Genomic DNA, 19,523 nt, shown 5'->3' with positions numbered 1-19,523 from the left:
TTCCATGCTCAGTTCCCGTAACCCCCATACAAACCAGGGTGACTGCCCTTTCGTGGTCCAGGGGAGGCATAGTCCCTCTCCCAAGTCTTTTCAGGCATCCCAGCTGGACACAGCCCCCAGCCAACCACCACTATATATATATATATATATATATATATATATATATATATATATATATATTTTTTTTTTTTTAATTTACATTTGTTTATTTAAAAAATGTGTTTAACTAAAAGTGACATACAAATCATGTGTTTGCAGGCAAATACCAAGGCGGCCAAAGGAATAGAAAACAAAGGTGGAGTTTCTATTACTCATAAGTGCCAGTTCACTACGCATATCATGCTAAGCATAAAATAATTATAGGAGAATTTAAATATACAGATGAAGTGAGCAGAACACAACATTTAAGGCAATTACAGCAAGTCCAATAATACACGCATGTGGCCACGTCTAGACACACACCGCTTATGGAATCATTCATTCAGACGACTGCCGAGAGGTGAGAAAGGAGCAGAGCAGACTTAAGAAGACAGCAGAGGCCATGCTACACTGGTGGCACTGGGAAGGACAATCAGAGTCTCTGGGTCCACACAGGACACAATAATATACAGTGGACAAACATCTAGCTTGGCATGGGAGGCTTTCTGTGCTCGACAAAAGTGAGTAGAAATACAAGGTGTCTGTCTGTCTATCACTTGTCATGTGGCTGGTGATCTGAAAAGTTTCTGTTTCATTTTATCATTTCCTTTGGAGACAAATAAAGTTCTGTCTGTCTGTCTAGCGTGTCTTTCATATGTGTCTGTTTATATAAGATAAATAAACTTTATACTTTACAGTATATATATTAAATACTGCTTTATTATCTATCTGTCTGTCATATAGCACCTTACATGTCAATGACATATTGCTTTTCATGTGTATCTTTCTAGTGCCTTCACTGTCAATCTATCACAGAGTGCCTTTCATATCTATCTACAACGGCAATTCCAAAAGAATTTGGACAGTACAGAAAATGCTAATAAAAAGAAAAGGGAGTCATTTGTTAGTAGTAATAGTCCAAGGAAACAAAAAGCACAAACTCAAACCCCTCATTTCCAGAAGTATTTGGACCCTTTGCTGTAGCACCCCACATTGACATGTTTAGAAATTTTGTTTTTAGATTTTTAATTAACTTGCAGACCTTTTAAACAATTTTATTATGGGATATTAAGTGTAAATTAATGGGTACAAATGGCCAGTTTATTCATTTAAAGTTAAATCTACAACACAAAAAAGTTTACAGAAAGTGAAGGGGTTTGATTAGTTTGTGAATGTCCTGAAAGATGGAATTGGTTAATGGCATTGCCGTTTAACTTCTGTCCAAGATGGTGTTGTTTCCTCTTATTTTGGATTCTGGGAGGAAGAGGCGGGTCCAAGTGGTTTGACCTGGAAGTGACATCAGAGTGGGACGCATGTCCATCTTCCTTTCTGCAGAAGGGGAAGGAGTAGAAAGAAAGTTACTAGACAGCGCCCCCTCATGTGTCGGCAACAAATTAAACTCACCTAAGCTTTAAGGTCGTTCCCCAACTTGTGAGAATATATAGATAGATAGACAGATAGATAGATAGATATGAAAGGCAAGATATAATAGATAGATAGATAGATAGATAGATAGATAGATAGATAGATAGATAGATAGATAGATGAAAGGCACTATATAATCGATAGCTAGATAGCGTAGTTGACAGGATTAGATAGATAGATAGATAGCAAGCATTTGGTATAGTAGGCAGGATTAGATAGATAGATTACAGTGCTGTAGCTAATACTGTATTATTACATTATCCATCAATCCCTCCATCCATCTATCCATCCATCTTCGAAACCCCCTTTATTCCAAGTAGAGTCACAGTAAAGCTGGAGTCCATCTCGGCAAGCACAGAGCAGAAGGCAGGAGCAATCCCTGGACATGGCACCAGCCCATTGTACTTATGGACCAAAACAGGAAAACATATCCATATTGTTTTGTTTAAGTTTCTGAGTTAATTTTTTATAATTATGTTTTGTCAGATATACACATTGAAGGGTCACCTTCTGGGCTCATTCGAGGTAAGCAATCTCACCCCAGGACAAGACAGGGGGCGCTGTGGCTTTCTGTCCCACCGCTCTGAGGAGACACCTACTGAGGACAACTGACTCTGTCCCATCTGGTCAGAGGACCATAAATTTGGACGTAGACTCGCCGCAGGATGGAGCCCCCAAAACACAAGATCTAACTGATTAGGACAGACACAGTGGCCTTTACCCTTTTGTACCATTTAGTGCTCTGTCTGTTTTCAGCTGGCACCATTATTAAACGGGTTGACCCGGTTGGCACCCCAACATTTATTTTGAACCCCTCGTTATGCCTTGCTCGACCACAGTTTATATCATGAAATTCTCAGACCTGTGTAATTCCAGCGATACATAACAGTCGGTCAGTCAGTCAGTCATTTTCTAACCTGCTTAGTCCTGAACAGGGGGGTCACGGGGGTCTAGTGGAGCCAATCCCAGCTAGCATAGGGTGCAAGGCAGGAACAAACACTGGACAAGGCACCAGTCCATCGCAGGGCACACACAGCCAGACCAATTCACCCAACCTGCATGTCTTTGGACTGTGGGAAGAAACCCTGGTAGCACCTCCAGGACACTCATGCCAGATCCATGCAGGGAGGACCACAGATGCAAACCTTGGTCTGTTTACTGCAAGTGCCGCCATACATAATAATAATTCTTTTAATTATTCTATATATATTTTCAAGCAGTTTTTCACAGCCTGTGGGGCCATGGTGGCATATCCAGGTGGGCGACAGCTGACCTTAGATTAAACTCTGTGCAACCCCCCCCCACCTTCACTGATCCGACAATCAGATTTGATTGACAGGTGGATCATGGTCCGATTCTGGACAGCCCTCCCAAGCCGTACTCTAAATGTCGGGTTTGAGCATCAACGACGGCGCCACTCGATTCCTCGAATGCCCTGACGCTTTGGTGACTCCCAACCCACCATGGTGACCACACTTGATGCCTCTAACGCGTTGGTGATTCTTAACTTTTTTGAGTCACGGAGCCCTTTAAGAATCTGATGAAAGCTATGGACCCCCTTCCCCAGAAATGTTCACATAAACAGAATCTAATATAAGGTGCTTTATTTATCGAGACTTGATTGTCTCATAGGGCGGCACGGTGGCGCAGTGGTAGCGCTGCTGCCTCGCAGTTAGGAGATCCGGGTTCGCTTCCCGGGTCCTCCCTGCATGGAGTTTGCATGTTCTCCCCGTGTCTGCGTGGGTTTCCTCCCGCAGTCCAAAGACATGCAGGTTAGGTGGATTGGCGATTCTAAATTGGCCCTAGTGTGTGCTTGGTGTGTGGGTGTGTTTGTGTGTGTCCTGCGGTGGGTTGGCACCCTGCCCAGGATTGGTTCCTGCCTTGTGCCCTGTGTTGGCTGGGATTGGCTCCGGCAGACCCCCGTGACCCTATTCGGATTCAGCGGGTTAGAAAATGGATGGATGGATGATTGTCTCATACTGTATATGACATACACAAAGTATTATTAAACAGTTAACAATCTAAAAAATACATTTCGTTATTTATGCAAAAAGTAATGGCCACTCATAATAATTAGGAAATGCAATCCGCTTGTGTAAATTCAAACAGATCTACAGCCATTACTCTACCACATCTGCTCTCTCGTTATCTGCTTTATTTCAATGAGAAGGTTGTTCTTGTTTGCCTCGAATAAGAATATGAAACTGTGGAGTGGTCTTTGATGAGGTGAGAACGTTCACGCGAGAAAAATCAAACAGTACCGGGCTGTACAGTGAATATCATTTTTATCTGATCCTCACGGACCCCCTGAAACCCATCTATAGACCCCCAGTGTGGTTCATGGCTGTTGAGGCACGCAATTTACAAATATATGAACCCCAAAGAGTCGCTTATTCACTATTCGATTGACTTCTGGTTATGTTTCATATCTCATCAGCACTCTTTACACACACACACAGGTAAGGCGCAGATTTGGATAAGAAAGAACGTGACGTTTATAGCGGCCAGAGAGAGCAGAGAGAGCGCACTTGCTCCGCACCCTCCATGTGTTCTCAATTTGCCGTTGCAATTCCACAATTCACTCTCATTCAGTACAAAGGAAAGTATTGAGTGGTGTACAAAAAAAAAAAAAAAAACGGATTTCAATTTTGACCATGATTGAAATGTTTTAATTGTTTTTAATTCTCATTCTTTAATCAATTTCAATACAGACTGTTCAATAAAAGTATAACAAGAAAAACAAAAGAATATTTGATTTAAGGTCAAAATTTAATTTTTAAATATTGGATTGTTTTTTTTTCTTAGTCTGATGCCATGTTTTATAAAATTGAAAACCTTTATGGTCTTACCTTGATTTGTAAATGAAGTCCATGCTCCTGTCCTTCTCCACAGAAATCTCCATCAATTCAATTTCTTCTTATTTTCCCTTAGTTTTAAAAATCTTAAGTCAGTCGGAACAAAACAAAATAAAAGATAAACAGAGCGCTGAAATACACTTGACTTTCTGATGTCGCAAACTTATTGGCGCCTCTGAGTAGAAGAGCAGCGACAACAAGCGCCTTTTGGGCTCACATGCGCCCCCTTCAGGGCGGCACGGTACTGTCTGCCTCACCTTAAGCCAGTGGTTCTCAAACTGCTGGGCAGGCCCCCCTAGGGGAGCGCGAAGTCACAAAAAGGGGGGCGCGAAGACAGACAAGAATCCAAAATATGAAAAATACATCAACCAAAACAAATGAACTTAAACTACATTCTGATACAAGAAAAATGAGATAAATGAGTTAGATAAATGTCAATAAAAGTTAAGTAGGTATAATAAAATTTGCATCTATGATATATTATCAATTAAAAAAGAACAAATTGGTATTAGTGGGCTCCTTTCAAATAAACGTTAGGGGGGCGCGATTAAAACTGTCATGAAAACTCGGGTCACAAATACTTAAAGGTTGAGAAACGCTATCTTAAGCCTTTTCTTGTCCGATCAGTAAGACTAAATATGTCACACACATTCATTAAAGATATTAGCCTGACTGTGGAAAGTTAGGGTGTATAATAAACGAGACTGCAAACCTTATACTGGCGACATACAGAGAGACAGCGACTGGCACGCTCCAATTGCAGGCGTCACCACATGTGTGACTGAGGGCGCAGTCCGAGGGGAGGTGAGGCTCGTCGTTGCCGCGCCTCACATTTCTCTCCGGTATTTGAACAGGAAATGCGCCGATTCAGCAACTTTGACTATAAAAATGATCAAAATTATTGGAATCATACAGAAACAGTGGACACCTTTATTTTATGTTATCAATATTAATTTTTTTTACTTTTCATGATGCCTCCCTTGATCGCACGTCTCTGGGACCCCCTAGAGGTCCATGGACCTCAGGTTAAGTACCCCAGAGCCTAACACGTTGGTGATTAAATGCTTGTGGTCAATTCATCGAGAAGGTGGGCTGCAAACTCACTGGCATGTGAAAATAAAAAATAAAAGATTAAAAAGAGGGCAAAGTTGGGGGCGCTCTGTTTGAAGGGGAATTGTATTGCCATTGGTGTTGTGCTGTAAATAAACGTATTGGTGTCACGCTGTTACTATGCTGCCAATCGCTGCATTGCAGCCCCGCATTGTTCTTCTTATTATATGATAAAGAGTTGCCCGTATTTGCGCCCGGGATGCGCTCTGCAGATATGATTAATAGATAATAGGAGATAAGTGGCATAATTAGCATTGTCAACAGTTGTACAATTAATGAATAAACAAAGTACGCAAGCGGCTTCCTTACCAGACAGACGATATTTATTGGGAAAATACACAACAGTGTTTGTACAATCGCTATTTAAATAATATTGTAATCACACCTTAGAACTATCTCATTAATCTTAAAGTTTGCAAAGATGTTACATTCTTTCCTTAGCAATTAAAGCAATTAAAGCTCTTCAGAAAGACCCAGGGAGAAAAACTTGAAAATACTGAGAAATATTATCCCAACCTTAAAGGAAGCCCCCAGGTCTTTTACGGGCCCCTGATATGCCAGGATATCGGCAGGGAATCTTCCATTAGCAGGCACACTGGTAATTAAATCATTTGTTACTTTGTCTCCATGTTCTAATGTTTCACTGATACTCTGTCAGAGTTCTTTGTGTGGATCAGAGCTAATCAAAGGTAATCAATTTTCAGCAATGAAGAAATCTGTGAATGATTATACATTCATCAGATCATTTAGTGGAGTGCGTAGAAAGTGCAATGCAATTAATCTTCCAGCATTGGGAAAAAGTACCACCATAGCATTTGATGGTTATAATTAATTTCACCGTCTTGCTGTGAATTTTGAGCACTTTTCTTTGGACTAAATGGCACCGATGGGGGCTCAATGTTAAGTATTTGCAAAGCACACTTCAAAGCGAGCTACACAAGTTTCAACATTCTTTTAAGAACAGACAGGCCTCCAACTTGTTTGCCTACAGTTTCTTTCTCTTTCCTCTCCAACAGGCCATTTACGCTTACACAGAGTGTAATTGTTTTATTGCGCAACTCACAATTATGTCACATTAAAGAGCACCTCCGGTTTTTTTTTCCTTCTCTTTTGATTCACAAATGTGAATGAAAAAAAAAAAAAAGGAGAATTACGTGTGGCTTTGAGCGCCGCAACCCAACGTGACATTCTGAAGTGGCACGATTCATTTCAGGGTGGCGTGGTGGCTCACAATATGGAGACCAGCATTGGTGTCCCCGGTCCTCCCTGTCTGGGGCCTGCGTGCTCTCCCTGTGGCTTCCTCCCACCATTCAAGCTCATGTGGTTTAGGAGGACTGGAAGTGCCACCCTGGGCTGTGTGTGTGCCACCCTGAGGTGGACTGGCACCCAGTGCAGGGAGCTCTCCTGCCTTGTGCCCTGTGCTAGCCGGAATTGGCTCCAACCTGAAACGTAATCCTGGTTTAGAAAATTACATCACACCATAATTTTTCTCTTTTGCTTTATCCATGATCTTTAATGGGGTTTATTTGACGTTTACAGCCATTTGTATTCTTTATATAATAAGAAAACCAAGGTGTGGCTAAAAATCTGCTAACAAACTTGTCGTTTGACCTCAACGTGTCTCCAATTTGCTCCTCCTGTAACAGTTTGTGTGTGCAGTGGAGCCCCTCGGGGACACAAGTTCATCATTTTAATTTTCATACGTTTACCATATAAATAATATATTTTGAGGGAAAAAAGTTGAATTCAATTAAGCTGATCCTTTATATGGTGCCATTTAATGAGTGCACTGAAGACTCATTCTCAGATAGACAGATAAATAGATATGAAGGGGACTATATAATAGATAAATATGAAAAACACTATTTAGTATAGATACAAATAATAATAAATATATAAATATGAAAGGCACTATATGATAGATAGATAGATAGATAGATAGATAGATAGATAGATAGATAGATAGATAGATAGATAGATAGATAGATAGATATGAAGGGGACTATATAATAGATAAAAATGAAAAACACTATTTAGTATAGATACATAAATATGAAAGGCACTATATACTATATAAAAAATCAATATCTAATAAATATATAAATGTGAAAGGTACTATATAAAAGATAGATAGATAGATAGATAGATAGATAGATAGGAAAGGCACTATATGATACATAAATATGAGGAACACTATTTAGTATAGATACTTAGATATGAAAGGGACTATATAATATACTAAAAAGCACTATCTAATAAATATATAAATGTGAAAGGCACTATATAAACAAATTGCGTTTGTTTGCAGTGCCTTTACTTCTGATCCTCTGTGTAACTGTGTCAGTGTGTCCTTACCATGCATGATTTCAGATAATATTAAATAAAGAATTCAAATAGTGTGATTGTGACAACAGATAAACCATAAAAACATGAAATGTGAGTGTAAACAATTAAACATGTCTCTCTATATATTTCTTTATGTATTTATCTAATTATTTCTTCATTTATGTAAGTCACAGACAAACACTCAACATGTATTTAAAGCTGTCACTTTCACTCGTCAACGATGAGAAGGCGGGCTCTAGTGAGTGCTGCGTTGTAATTGGTGGGTCGTCGCTGTCTAAAGCTGTTCATACTTGAGTGTCGTTGCCGCGCCGCGCTGCAGGCCCACAGGCCGAATGCTAGTTCAGTGTATCTTATCATATTTTTCTCTCTCTCTGTTCTTCACATGTTGTGCCAGCCAGGACAATACGCACTGCTTTTTTTGCTTTCTTCTGTAGGTGAACGTATTTGTCCCTTGTTTTTCCACTTTTTCATACGTTCCCCAACTTCCAAACCAATGCTAGTTGAAATTTCCCTCCTCCAGCTGCCCCCCATGTGAGATTTTCCTCGATTTTCTCCATGCTTACTTCACTACTGGTTAATATTTTTTTCTTCTTTTGTCCTACTTTGCTGTTTCATTTATTATTTGAAACGTTTGACTGTCTATCTTTATTGTTGGAAAATAAATAAAAATGTGATAAAGAAAAGAACAGCAGAGGATGAACAGAAATGCATTTCAGGAAATGTGTAGTTAACAAACTAGTCAATCAGAGTCGTAGGGGTCTGTGTGGGGTCCACATAGTCACATTTTTGAGGACATGTGCGCCAGGCTCTGTCATGGGCTACACGTGCTACACCGTAGGCTCAGCACAGAAGTAGAAATCAACCTTTAGACCTTCGTCCATCAAATGCCACCTTTACAGCAGGCGCTTCAAATGCAGGCTCGTAATGATGAAGTTAAACTTTATACAATTAAAGTTGCCGCTTTGCACAGGAATTCTGGGCCACTTTTGGTTTTTTTGCACATCACAGTCAGAACTGTGAGCCACAGGAGTCCCAAATCAAGCATAACGTGTACGTCACCCACTGTGCGGCCGAGTCACCAATTAGAAGACAGCACTCGATAGAGCCCGCCCTCTCTGCCTTGACAAGCAAAAGTGACAGTTTTAACTTCAATCGTATTGCATGTTATGTTTGGTAGAACGTTAAGGACAAAATGAATGAATCAAGTAATAAACAAGAGACAAAAAAATAAGAAAAAACAACAAAACGTATTTCTTGACTCATTTATTTATTCAGGCTGACAATTAATGCTATTTTTCTTTATTTATTGTCACTTTGCACAGTGTTTTATTTATTTAAATTTGTCTGATATATTCACCCATAGTTGACTGTGTCACTGAATGCTGAGGTAAGCGGAAAAGATTTAAAGGTTGCTGAGCTGTGTAACTTGAGGTCTGCGGAAAAGAAAAAACTTCAGTCAGTGAGCGTAGGACAAAAACCAAGAGGTCTCCTATGGGATTCTTCTGTTTCTGGTTGACATTAATGACTCAGATTTCGATTTAGTTAGTAAATTGTGAAATGCGCAGATGACACTAAAAGTGAAGCAACACCAGATACAATTCAGGAACACTTGGAGAAGCTCCTGGCAGATACAGTTTAATGTTGAAAGGTGGAAAGTGCTACATGTGGACAGAAGGAACATCATATATATATATATATATATATATATACAGTATATATACATACTAGAGGGTTACCCCCTGCTCGCTTTGCTCACCAGACCCCCCAGCCACTTTGCATCTCTGCCTCTTGCGTTGTGAAGAGAGGGGCTAAACGCACCCCACCAGACACGGTCGCTCCTATGAAACCCCCTCTTAAACAGTGATACAATAGGAAACAAATTCAGTTATTTTTTTACCTCCTCTTTACTTGATTAGCTGCTGCCGTGCCGAGTGATCTGCGTCTCGAGCAGCGCTTCGAACATTTAAAAGGCTGTACAGCAGCGGTCTTTGTCATCTACTCTTTGTCTTTTATTTCTAGCCCCAGGCCTGGTTAAATCTCTTGGGACAAAGTCTCATCTCGCAGGACGTGAGTTCTTGATATTTTTTAGTTTAGAATTTAAAAACAGAATAAGAATCTGAGGCTGGCATGGTGGCGCAGTGGGTAGCGCTGCTGCCTCGCAGTTAGGAGACCTGGGTTAGCTCCCCATGGAGTTTGCATGTTCTCCCCGTGTCTGCGTGGGTCTCCTCCCACAGTCCAAAGACATGCAGGTTAGGTGCATTGGCGATTCTGTCTTAATCTTCTTTATTTATTTATTTGGTTTGTACAATGCTATATACTGTATACCCTGCCGTTCTTTCTTCTATTCTGTAAGTGCCTTGAGCATGGGAAAGGTGCTATATAAATAAAATGTATTATTATTATTATTATTATTAGTATTAAATTGTCCCTAGTGTGTGCTTGGTGTGTGTGTGTGCGCCCTGCGGTGGGCTGGCGCCCTGTGTTGGCTGGGAGTGGCTCCGGCAGACTCCCGTGATCCTTTAGTTAGGATATAGCGGGTTGGATAATAGATGGATGGGTAAGAATCTGAAAATCTAACAACATCACATTAAAGTTCCTTAAATTCTAAAAAGAATGATACCAAATATATATATGTAGGTTTAAAAATAAGCATGACAAAAAAGTCACATAAAATTATTGCACGTTTAGGCTTAGGATTTTATATATAGAGAAGATATATTTATATATACAAAGTATATATATATATACAGTATATATATATATATATATATATATATATATATATATATATATATATATATATATATATATATATATATATATTGTGAATGCTGGCCCGGACACAGACAGACAGCCATGTTGTTCATCACCACACACTGTTTATTTACACTACTATTTACAATATTACTGTGCTCACAAACCCCAGTGCCTTCTGCACCGATTCCCCAAAGTCCAGGGCTCACAGTCTCTGTGCCTTTCTTTCCTGGCCACCTCCTGTCCTCTCTCCAGCTCTGTCCACTTCCACCCGACATCCACTACTCACTGAAGGGAGGCGGCCCCTTATATATGATTCCCGGACGAGCACCAGGTGTTCCCGGCATTCTAGATATATATATATATATATATATATGTAAAATCCAAAGTTTGTTTGTATGTCTGCCCGCTTTTTTTAGTCTCAAGCAGAGTGGACTGCCTGGGGACCTCATCCAGGTCTTCATAATGCTCAGACTGAACTGTGAAGCACATAATTTATGGAAAGAGTTGTGGGAATCTGAAACAAACTACCAAGACATGGAGATAAGACAAATAAATAAATAGATAACCATCCATCCATGTATTCTTTATCCAACCCGCTATATCCTAACTACAGGGTCACGGGGGTCTGCTGGAGCCAATCCCAGTCAACAGGGTGCAAGGTAGGAAACAAACCCTGGGCAGGGCGCCAACCCACCGCAAATAAATAAATAAAGTTGTTTCCTGTCACTGTAAATATTGTGGAGATGTGTGTTATGGTTGTTTTGGTAATATGATACCTGTTTGGTCCTTGGAAAGAAATCTGCACCTCAACTTATTCGATCTTCTCTTCTTTTATAAAATGACTGAACAGCTTACTACAATTTCACTTCTCTAAAACAGAAAGGAATCAGAAATCACAGGTAGGAGGTCTTCACATGTGTGGAAGTGGATAACCTCGGAGCGGTAACAGTGACTACTAAGGAGGTACTGAGGGATTTGGAAATTGTAGAGGGAGAAGAGCTGTGATGATTAAATAAGCTGAAATCACACAGATCACCAGGACCAGATCATATTTACCACAGAGTGCTTAAAGAGGTTAGCGAGTACAGATAGAAACCCTTGATGCACATTTTAAGGATGTCATTGTGCACGGGGAAAATTCTGAAGGACTGGAAAATGGCAAATATCATCCCGTTATATAAAAACAGTGACACGGCAGATCCAAGCAACTAGAGGCCAGTAAGCTTAATGTGCATCACAGGAAAAATAATGGAAGGAATTATTAAGGATAATATTGAGCAACACATGGCAAGGACAGAAGTTATTAGGAACAGACAGCGTGGGCTCAGAAGAGGGAGGTCATGTTTTACTAACATGCTGGAATTCTATGAGGAGGCAACAAAAGGATACGATCAAAGTGGACCAGATGATGTAATTGATCTGGACTTTAACAGAGCATTACATAAGGTGCCACATGAGAGGGTGGGCATCAAACTAAAAGAAGTGGCACTTCAGGGTGTGGTGTGTAGATGGGTGCAGAATTGGCTCAGACACGGGAAGCAGAGGGTGATGATGGTGTGAGGAACCTCATCAGAATTGGCTGATATAGTGGTGACCAGCAGGGGGCAGTGATCAGGCCGCTGCTATTTTTGATATACTATATAAATGACTTGGATAATGATATAAATAACAAGCTGGTTAAGTTGGCAGATGATATCAAAATAGGTGGATTGGCAGATAATGAAGAATCAGGAATTGGACAGCAGGCAGGCCTGGGCAGATTTGTGGATGATGAAATTTAATGTCAGTAAATGTTAAGAATAACATATAGGAAGTAAAAATGTGAGGTTTGAATACACAATGGGGCTCTGAAAATCAAAAGTCCACCTTATGAGAAGGATTTAGGAGTCGTAGTGGACTCCAAGCTATCAACTACCAGACAGTTTTCAGAAGCCATTAAGAAGGCTAACAGACTGTCAGGTTATATAGCGCCTTGATGTGTGGAGTACAAGTCACAGGAGGTTCTGCTCAACCTTTATAACACACTGGTGAGGCCTCATTTGGAGTCCTGTGTGTAGTTTTGGTGTCCATAAGGACATAGCAGCACAAGAGAAAGTCCAGAGAAGAGTGACGTGGCTGATTCAGGGCTACAGGGGATGAGTTATGAGGAAAGATTAAAAGAGCTGAGCCTTTATAGTTTAAGAACAAGAAGATGAAGAGGAGACCTGGCTGAAATGTTTAAAATGATGAAGGGAATTTGTCCAGTGGATCAAGACGGTGACTGTAAAAGAGTTCATCAAGAATACGGGGACAAAGTTGGAAACTTGTGAAGGGGAAATCTCAGCCAAACATTAGGAGGTTTCTCTTCACTCGGAGAACCACAGCCATTTGAAATAAGTGACCACATAGTGTGGTGGACAGGAGGACTTTAGGGACTTTTAAAACTCCACTTGATGTTATTTTAGAAGAGTTAAGTGGACTGGACCGGTGAGCTCTTTCGGGCTGAATGGCCTGTTCTCATCCAGACTGTTCTAATATTCTAAAGAAAATTTATGAAACTGTCCAACAGTCAGAGAGGTGAAGTCCTCAGTATCTGAGAACACAGTTACGAGAAAATGGCTGTCCATCCCATGACAGCCTCATGAAGCTGCAAGTAAATACAGTTGTCAAGCAACTACAAGTAGAAGGTTAACTAATGGCTGTAATAGATGTGTGGTTAATGACCATCATAATGACTGATAAAAGGCACTTGAAGACCTGGCTAGGACTTTATGAAGTCTTGACACTGAAACACATGGAGTGTGACAGCAGAGAAGATCACTAGGGGCAGTAGTTCCAATGTTTGCAATATGTTTCCTGGGAAAGAAGAACTGGTATAAAAGCAGTGTGATCCCTAATAATGAGAACAAGGCCTCCTAGACCACTAGAATGCACTAGGGGGTCCTTTACAGCAAGTTTTGTGGAAACCCTCATATCATATTAACAGTCTTTCTATTTTCAATTAGACATCCCAAAGCACACCTGCGACTCAAGTTGGTTGCCGGTGACTTCATCACACTTGCAGAGCACGTCCATCACAGGTCTCATTCCAACAGAGCGCTCTTGGGATGAGGTGTAATGGGAGGTTCATGGCTGGAAATTCCTCAAATAATGAGTGATACTATTAAGTCAGCAAGGTCCATAATCAATAGAACATGGATATATTGATAAAGAAGGGGAGTTTAGGCGGTCCTGGAGACTGATGGTGGTCCTACCCTTTATAAAAGCAGGGGCTGATGACTGCATTCATTAGGAAATAGCTATAGAGTTTTATCGTTGGCTCATTTGTGTTTTCTTTTGTTTTTATCCACCCTAATAAAAGGATACGTGTCTGTGTGCCCATCCAGTTGCCATGTTTCTTCTATCCAACAGATGGCGCATCCCAAACAAGAGCACTGCTTTCACAAATCCTGTACCAAATGGTGTGTAACAGAGACAAAGCAACTGGATGGACCCTCCGCCCGGCCCACGTTAATGCTGAGGTCTATATGGGAAAGGCGCTGTATAAATAAAATGTATTATTATTATTATTATTATTATTATTATTATTATTATTATTATTATTATTATGTTGAGTATTTAGATTTCAACCCGTCTTGCAGAGCTAGTTGATTTCTCTTTGTCATTATAGGATCTTGAGTGTAGATTGATGTGCAAAAATGACAAATTTATCCCCCGCAAGTAAAATCTACAGCACAATAAAGTGTTCCGAAAGTGAAGGGGTCTCAATAATATCTGAATTCCCTCTCTGGATGACTCATTTTACACATTGATAGCTTCTAACATGAATAATGTAATAACAGAGAAGGAAACAGCATGTTGGGGTTCCATACTGGATTCCCTGATTAACGAGAGGCCCATCCTGCAATGTCACGAGACAAAACCTGAGGGCAAATAAAGGAAGGGACCATCTGTCCCGCACAACAGAGGGCTCATTAGTCCTGTTCTTCTCAGGACGGCCCATCTTCTCTTCTGGAATCCACAGCGACTTTGGGTCATTGCATTCTTTAAATGGCGAAAGGAAAGTGCGGAGTTTCCAGTAGCCATTTTACGTCTCTCAAGTTCCTTCTTGAGTCTTTCATTTACGTTGACCATGTTCATCTTTCTACATGTTTGTAGGTTTTGTCCATGTATGTAAGCTTCCTGGGTTATCTTCCATATCTTTTGCTGGTGCTCCCCCAAGAGGGTGGGGCCACCTGCCAATCACCGCCAGGAAGTGCCCTCCACCACATACAACTGGAGGGTCAATGGTCGTTCATGGCAAATGCTCTTGGGAGACAACCTCAGGGCTTGTCAAATGATAATTCTACCCCGAGCCAGTCGCTGTTAATGCCTCTTGTGCCAACTCTAGGGGCGTAGAAGCCACCCAACCTGACACAGTCAGACACCAGAGGCTCACTTTCAGAAGCACACCTGATTTTATTTCATTATCTTCCTTGTGGGCAACACCTTCCCCGTTCCCCACAAGTATGACACAGTCTGCATATGCACAGCACACAATACACCAATCCTGTTGATTGAGAGACTTTCTCTTCCTTTTCCTCCTCCACTCCTCCTCGGTAAGCTTTGTCTCCCTCCTCCTGACTCTGGCGCCCCGAATGGAGTGACGTGGCCCCTTCTATATTGTGGGCTTCAGGTGCTCCCTAATGATCTTCTTGCAGCACTTCCTGGTGTGGCGGAAGTGCTGCAGTCCATGGCTCTGGATTCGTCCAAGCGCCCTCTCGTGTCCCGGAGGAGGTATCGCCTCTCTCCCGGTCTTATCCTCCAGGCGTCTCGGCTGGACAAGAAGCCCCAGCCATCTGTCACACTCTTCTCTTCCTCCAGCTGAAAACCTCTGACATCACTTCCGGTTTCCCAGTCACCTGAGCCCACCTCTTCCTGCCATCCTAATTTAGAACCGTCTTCTCACTTTCGTATACGTCAAGACTTGTGTCTGAAAAGTCGTTTCTTCTGCAACTCTTTTCATGTGCAAAACCCTTCAGTCATAAGGGGGATCGCCATTCGGTGCCCTACACTTCCACCATCTCTTTTGTGCCTTTTTTTAAATGAGCATCCGGTGTTTTTGTCGTGTTTGGTGCCTTTGTGAATTTTTGGGTTTTTGACCCCCTTTGCTGTGTTTGTTTTGATGTCCACTCTTTCTACCTTTAGATTGCCTTAATTGTTTGGGCAACTCCATTTTGCCTTTTCCTCGTGCTGACTGCCAGGGGAAAAGGGGGGGCGGTTTGCCAAACATTTACTCGAGCCGATTAAAATGTAAAGATGTTAGTTTTGGTAAATTTAAGTCCTTTGAGTATCTCGCCGTTGTTATTCATGGAGATTCTCACGTTCTCGTATTATCCGTGTATAGACCTCCTAAATATAACGCGTCTTTCCTTGAGGAATTCTCTGACTTAATGTCAATTTTAGTTACAAACTATGATGCACTCTTAATAGTCGGCGACTTTAACTTTCATGTCGACAATCAGTGTGATCTAAAGGTAAAGGAATTCATGAACCTCCTGGACTCTTTTGATTTGAGGCAGCTCGTAAATCAGCCTACACATAAAGCAGGTCATACGTTAGACTTAGTGATTACTAAAGGACTTAAAGTTGATATAAAGCAGGTCACTGATATCGGTCTATCAGACCATTTCCTTCTACTATTTAATATAGAAATAAAGATAGAAAACGCTCATGAGAAGCATTTTGTTAAAAAACGCTTCTTTGACTCATCAGCAGCTTTAAAGCTTACAACTATTCTAAGCAATCAGTCCGTTTATAATGCCAGCTATAATAGCGAGGATAATGTAAATAGTAAAGTGGAAAACTTTAACTCTAAAGTAAGAACTGCTGTTGACATAGTTGCACCTGAAAAGACAGTTAAAAAATCCTCTAGTACTGTTATTCCATGGAAGACCCAAAGAGTGTCTGATTTAAAAAGAACATGTCGTAGAGCTGAGCGTAAATGGAGGAAAACTAAACTAACTATCCACTATGAAATATTAAAAGTTAAAATAACAGAATACAATAACACTGTCCGTCTTGAGAGGCGCTGCTATTTCTCTAATATTATAAATAACAATGCTAGTAATCCCAGAGTCTTATTTTCAACAATTGACCGTCTGTTAAACCCAGGTAACACAAAGGAATGCCCCAGAATACTTCCAGTGAAACCTGTGAGAACATTGCTGTATTTTTCACTCAAAAAATTAATGATATTAGAGATAACATAGTATATCTCCCCAACACTGCAGAACCTCCAAAGCCCCGGTACTCCGTTATAAACAAATTAAATGCTTTCACCAGGATAGATTTACCTGAATTACATAGTATAATCTCTCAACTGAAACCTCCACCTGCGTCCTTGACCCAATACCAACCAGGTTTTTCAAAGAAATATCAGGCGTGCTAATTGACAATATTCTGGACATAGTAAATTCGTCATTAGATACGGGGGTCTTTCCAGACTGTCTTAAGACTGCTGTAGTTAAACCCCTTCTTAAGAAACATAATCTTGACCCCTCTGCCTTTGAAAATTTTAGACCCATTTCTAACCTGCCCTTCTTAAGTAAAATTTAGAGAAGGCAGTCATTATGCAGTTAAATGACCACCTCAATAAACATGCTATTCTTGATACTTTTCAGTCAGGCTTCAGAACAAATCACAGTACAGAAACTGCACTTGTTAAAGTAGTAAATGACTTGGGTAAATGCAGACAGAGGCCATTTATCTGTTCTCATCCTCTTAGATCTGAGTGCTGCATTTGACACCATTGATCATAATATTCTTAGAAATCGCCTTAGTCAATGGGTGGGCCTCTCTGGCAGTGTCTTAAATTGGTTTGAATCCTACCTGGCAGGGAGAAAATTCTTTGTGAGTTGTGGTAATCAAATCTCAAAGACACATGATATCCGATATGGTGTTCCACAAGGCTCTATCCTGGGTCCGCTGTTTTCTCAATCTACATGCTTCCGTTAGGTCAGATTATCTCAGGTTACAATGTGAGCTACCACAGCTATGCTGATGACACACAGCTGTACTTATCTATAGCACCTGATGACTCCGACTCTTTCGATACACTAACACAATGTCTTACTGGTATTTCTGAATGGATGAATAGTAATTTTCTCAAACTAAATAAAGAGAAAACTGAAATTTTGGTAATTGGCAATAATGGATTCAGCGAGGTTATCAGAAATAAACTTAATGCACTAGGATTAAAAGTTAAGACGGAAGTAAAAAATTTAGGGGTAACCGTTGACTGTAATCTGAATTTTAAATCGCATATTCATCAGACCACTAGGACAGCATTTTTCACTTAAGAAACATAGCTAAAGTTAGACCTCTTATATCATTGAAAGATGCTGAGAAATTAATTCACGCTTTTGTTTTCAGTAGACTAGATTACTGTAACGCACTCCTCTCAGGACTACCCAAAAAAGACATAAATCATTTGCAACGAGTGCAGAATGCAGCTGCTAGAATCCTAACTGGGAAAAGAAAATCCGAACACATTTCTCCAGTTTTGATGTCACTACACTGGTTGCCTGTGTCATTCAGGATTGACTTTAAAATACTGCTTATGGTTTATAAAGCCTTAAATAATCTGCTCCATCTTATATATCGGAATGCCTGACACGTTATATTCCAAATCGTAACCTTAGATCTTCAAATGAGTGTCTCCTTATAATTCCAAAAGCTAAACTTAAAAGAAGTGGTGAGGCGGCCTTCTGCTGTTATGCACCTAAAATCTGGAATAGCCTGCCAATAGGAATTCGCCAGGCAAATACAGTAGAGCACTTTAAAACACTGCTGAAAACACATTACTTTAACATGGCCTTTTATAACTTCACTTTAACTTAATCCTGATACTCTGTATGTTCAATTCTTCATAATAACTATTCATGGTGGCTCTAAAATCCGTACTGACCCCTACTCTCTCTTCTGTTTCTTTTTCCGGTTTCTTTGTGGTGGCGGCCTGCGCCACCACCACCTACTCAAAGCATCATGATGCTCCAACAATGATGGACTGAAAGCCAGAAGTCTACGTGACCATCATCATCAGGTCCTTCCATGAAAATATGATGATTTATGTTAGGTAGAATGCCCAGAGGGGACTGGGCGGTCTCTTGGTCTGGAACCCTACAGATTTTATTTTTTCTCCAGCTTTGGAGTTTTTTGTTTTTCTGTCCACCCTGGCCATCGGACCTTACTCTTATTCTATGTTAATTAATGTTGACTTATGTTTATTTTTTATTGTGTCTTCTATTTTTCTATTCATTTTGTAAAGCACTTTGAGCTACATTTTTTTTGTATGAATATGTGCTATATAAATAAATGTTGATTGATTGATTGATTGATTGATTGATTGATTTTCCGCTCCACTGAGATTCATTTCCGTTTGTGGAAATAAATGTTATTTTTATCAGAATTTCCATGTTTGTCTTTATATCTCGCCAGGGTTTGGCAGTCTTTCTCCCTCTAGTAGTCATTTCTGGAAGTGTTTTTGCAGAATTGCTGGAGTCCTTAGTGCTTGATCTCCAACAGGAGCTGACATCAATGTTCCTCCAGGATTTCCCCTTCCATTCTAGAGGTAAAGGCAGTAACTGTCGATGTGTCACTCTTGTCATTCCATGTAACGCTTACCTGGTTAGAGCCTGTAAAATGTTTTGAGGAGGGTCTACCTTCAGACCTTCTCACCTCTGCAATTGAGGGGTTCTGCTGAACAGCCAATCCAACCGCATGTTTCTGTCACAGGATCAACACAGCGGACACGCAGAGAAGGGTCTGGCTGACGGTATCAGCGTCCGACTACAAGACACGCCCACTTGATAGTCACCATAACTCCTCCCACAACCCTACTGTTATCCATAGCGTATGAGAACAAAGCGTGAG

The 19,523-nt window shown here is 40.6% G+C and overlaps 1 long non-coding RNA gene across 1 annotated transcript; it reads left to right on the top strand.

The window, feature by feature from the left end:
* The first annotated feature begins 553 nt into the window (after positions 1-553).
* On the top strand, positions 554-14,179 carry LOC120519108. The gene is made up of 2 exons (XR_005631385.1): positions 554-659; positions 14,022-14,179. It is a non-coding gene; the product is annotated as an uncharacterized LOC120519108 (long non-coding RNA).
* The last annotated feature ends 5,344 nt before the right edge of the window (positions 14,180-19,523 follow it).

Source organism: Polypterus senegalus, chromosome 18 (genome assembly GCF_016835505.1).
Source record: "Polypterus senegalus isolate Bchr_013 chromosome 18, ASM1683550v1, whole genome shotgun sequence".
Classification (NCBI taxonomy): Eukaryota; Metazoa; Chordata; class Cladistia; order Polypteriformes; family Polypteridae; genus Polypterus; species Polypterus senegalus.
This window is presented reverse-complemented; position numbering and strand designations above follow the sequence as displayed.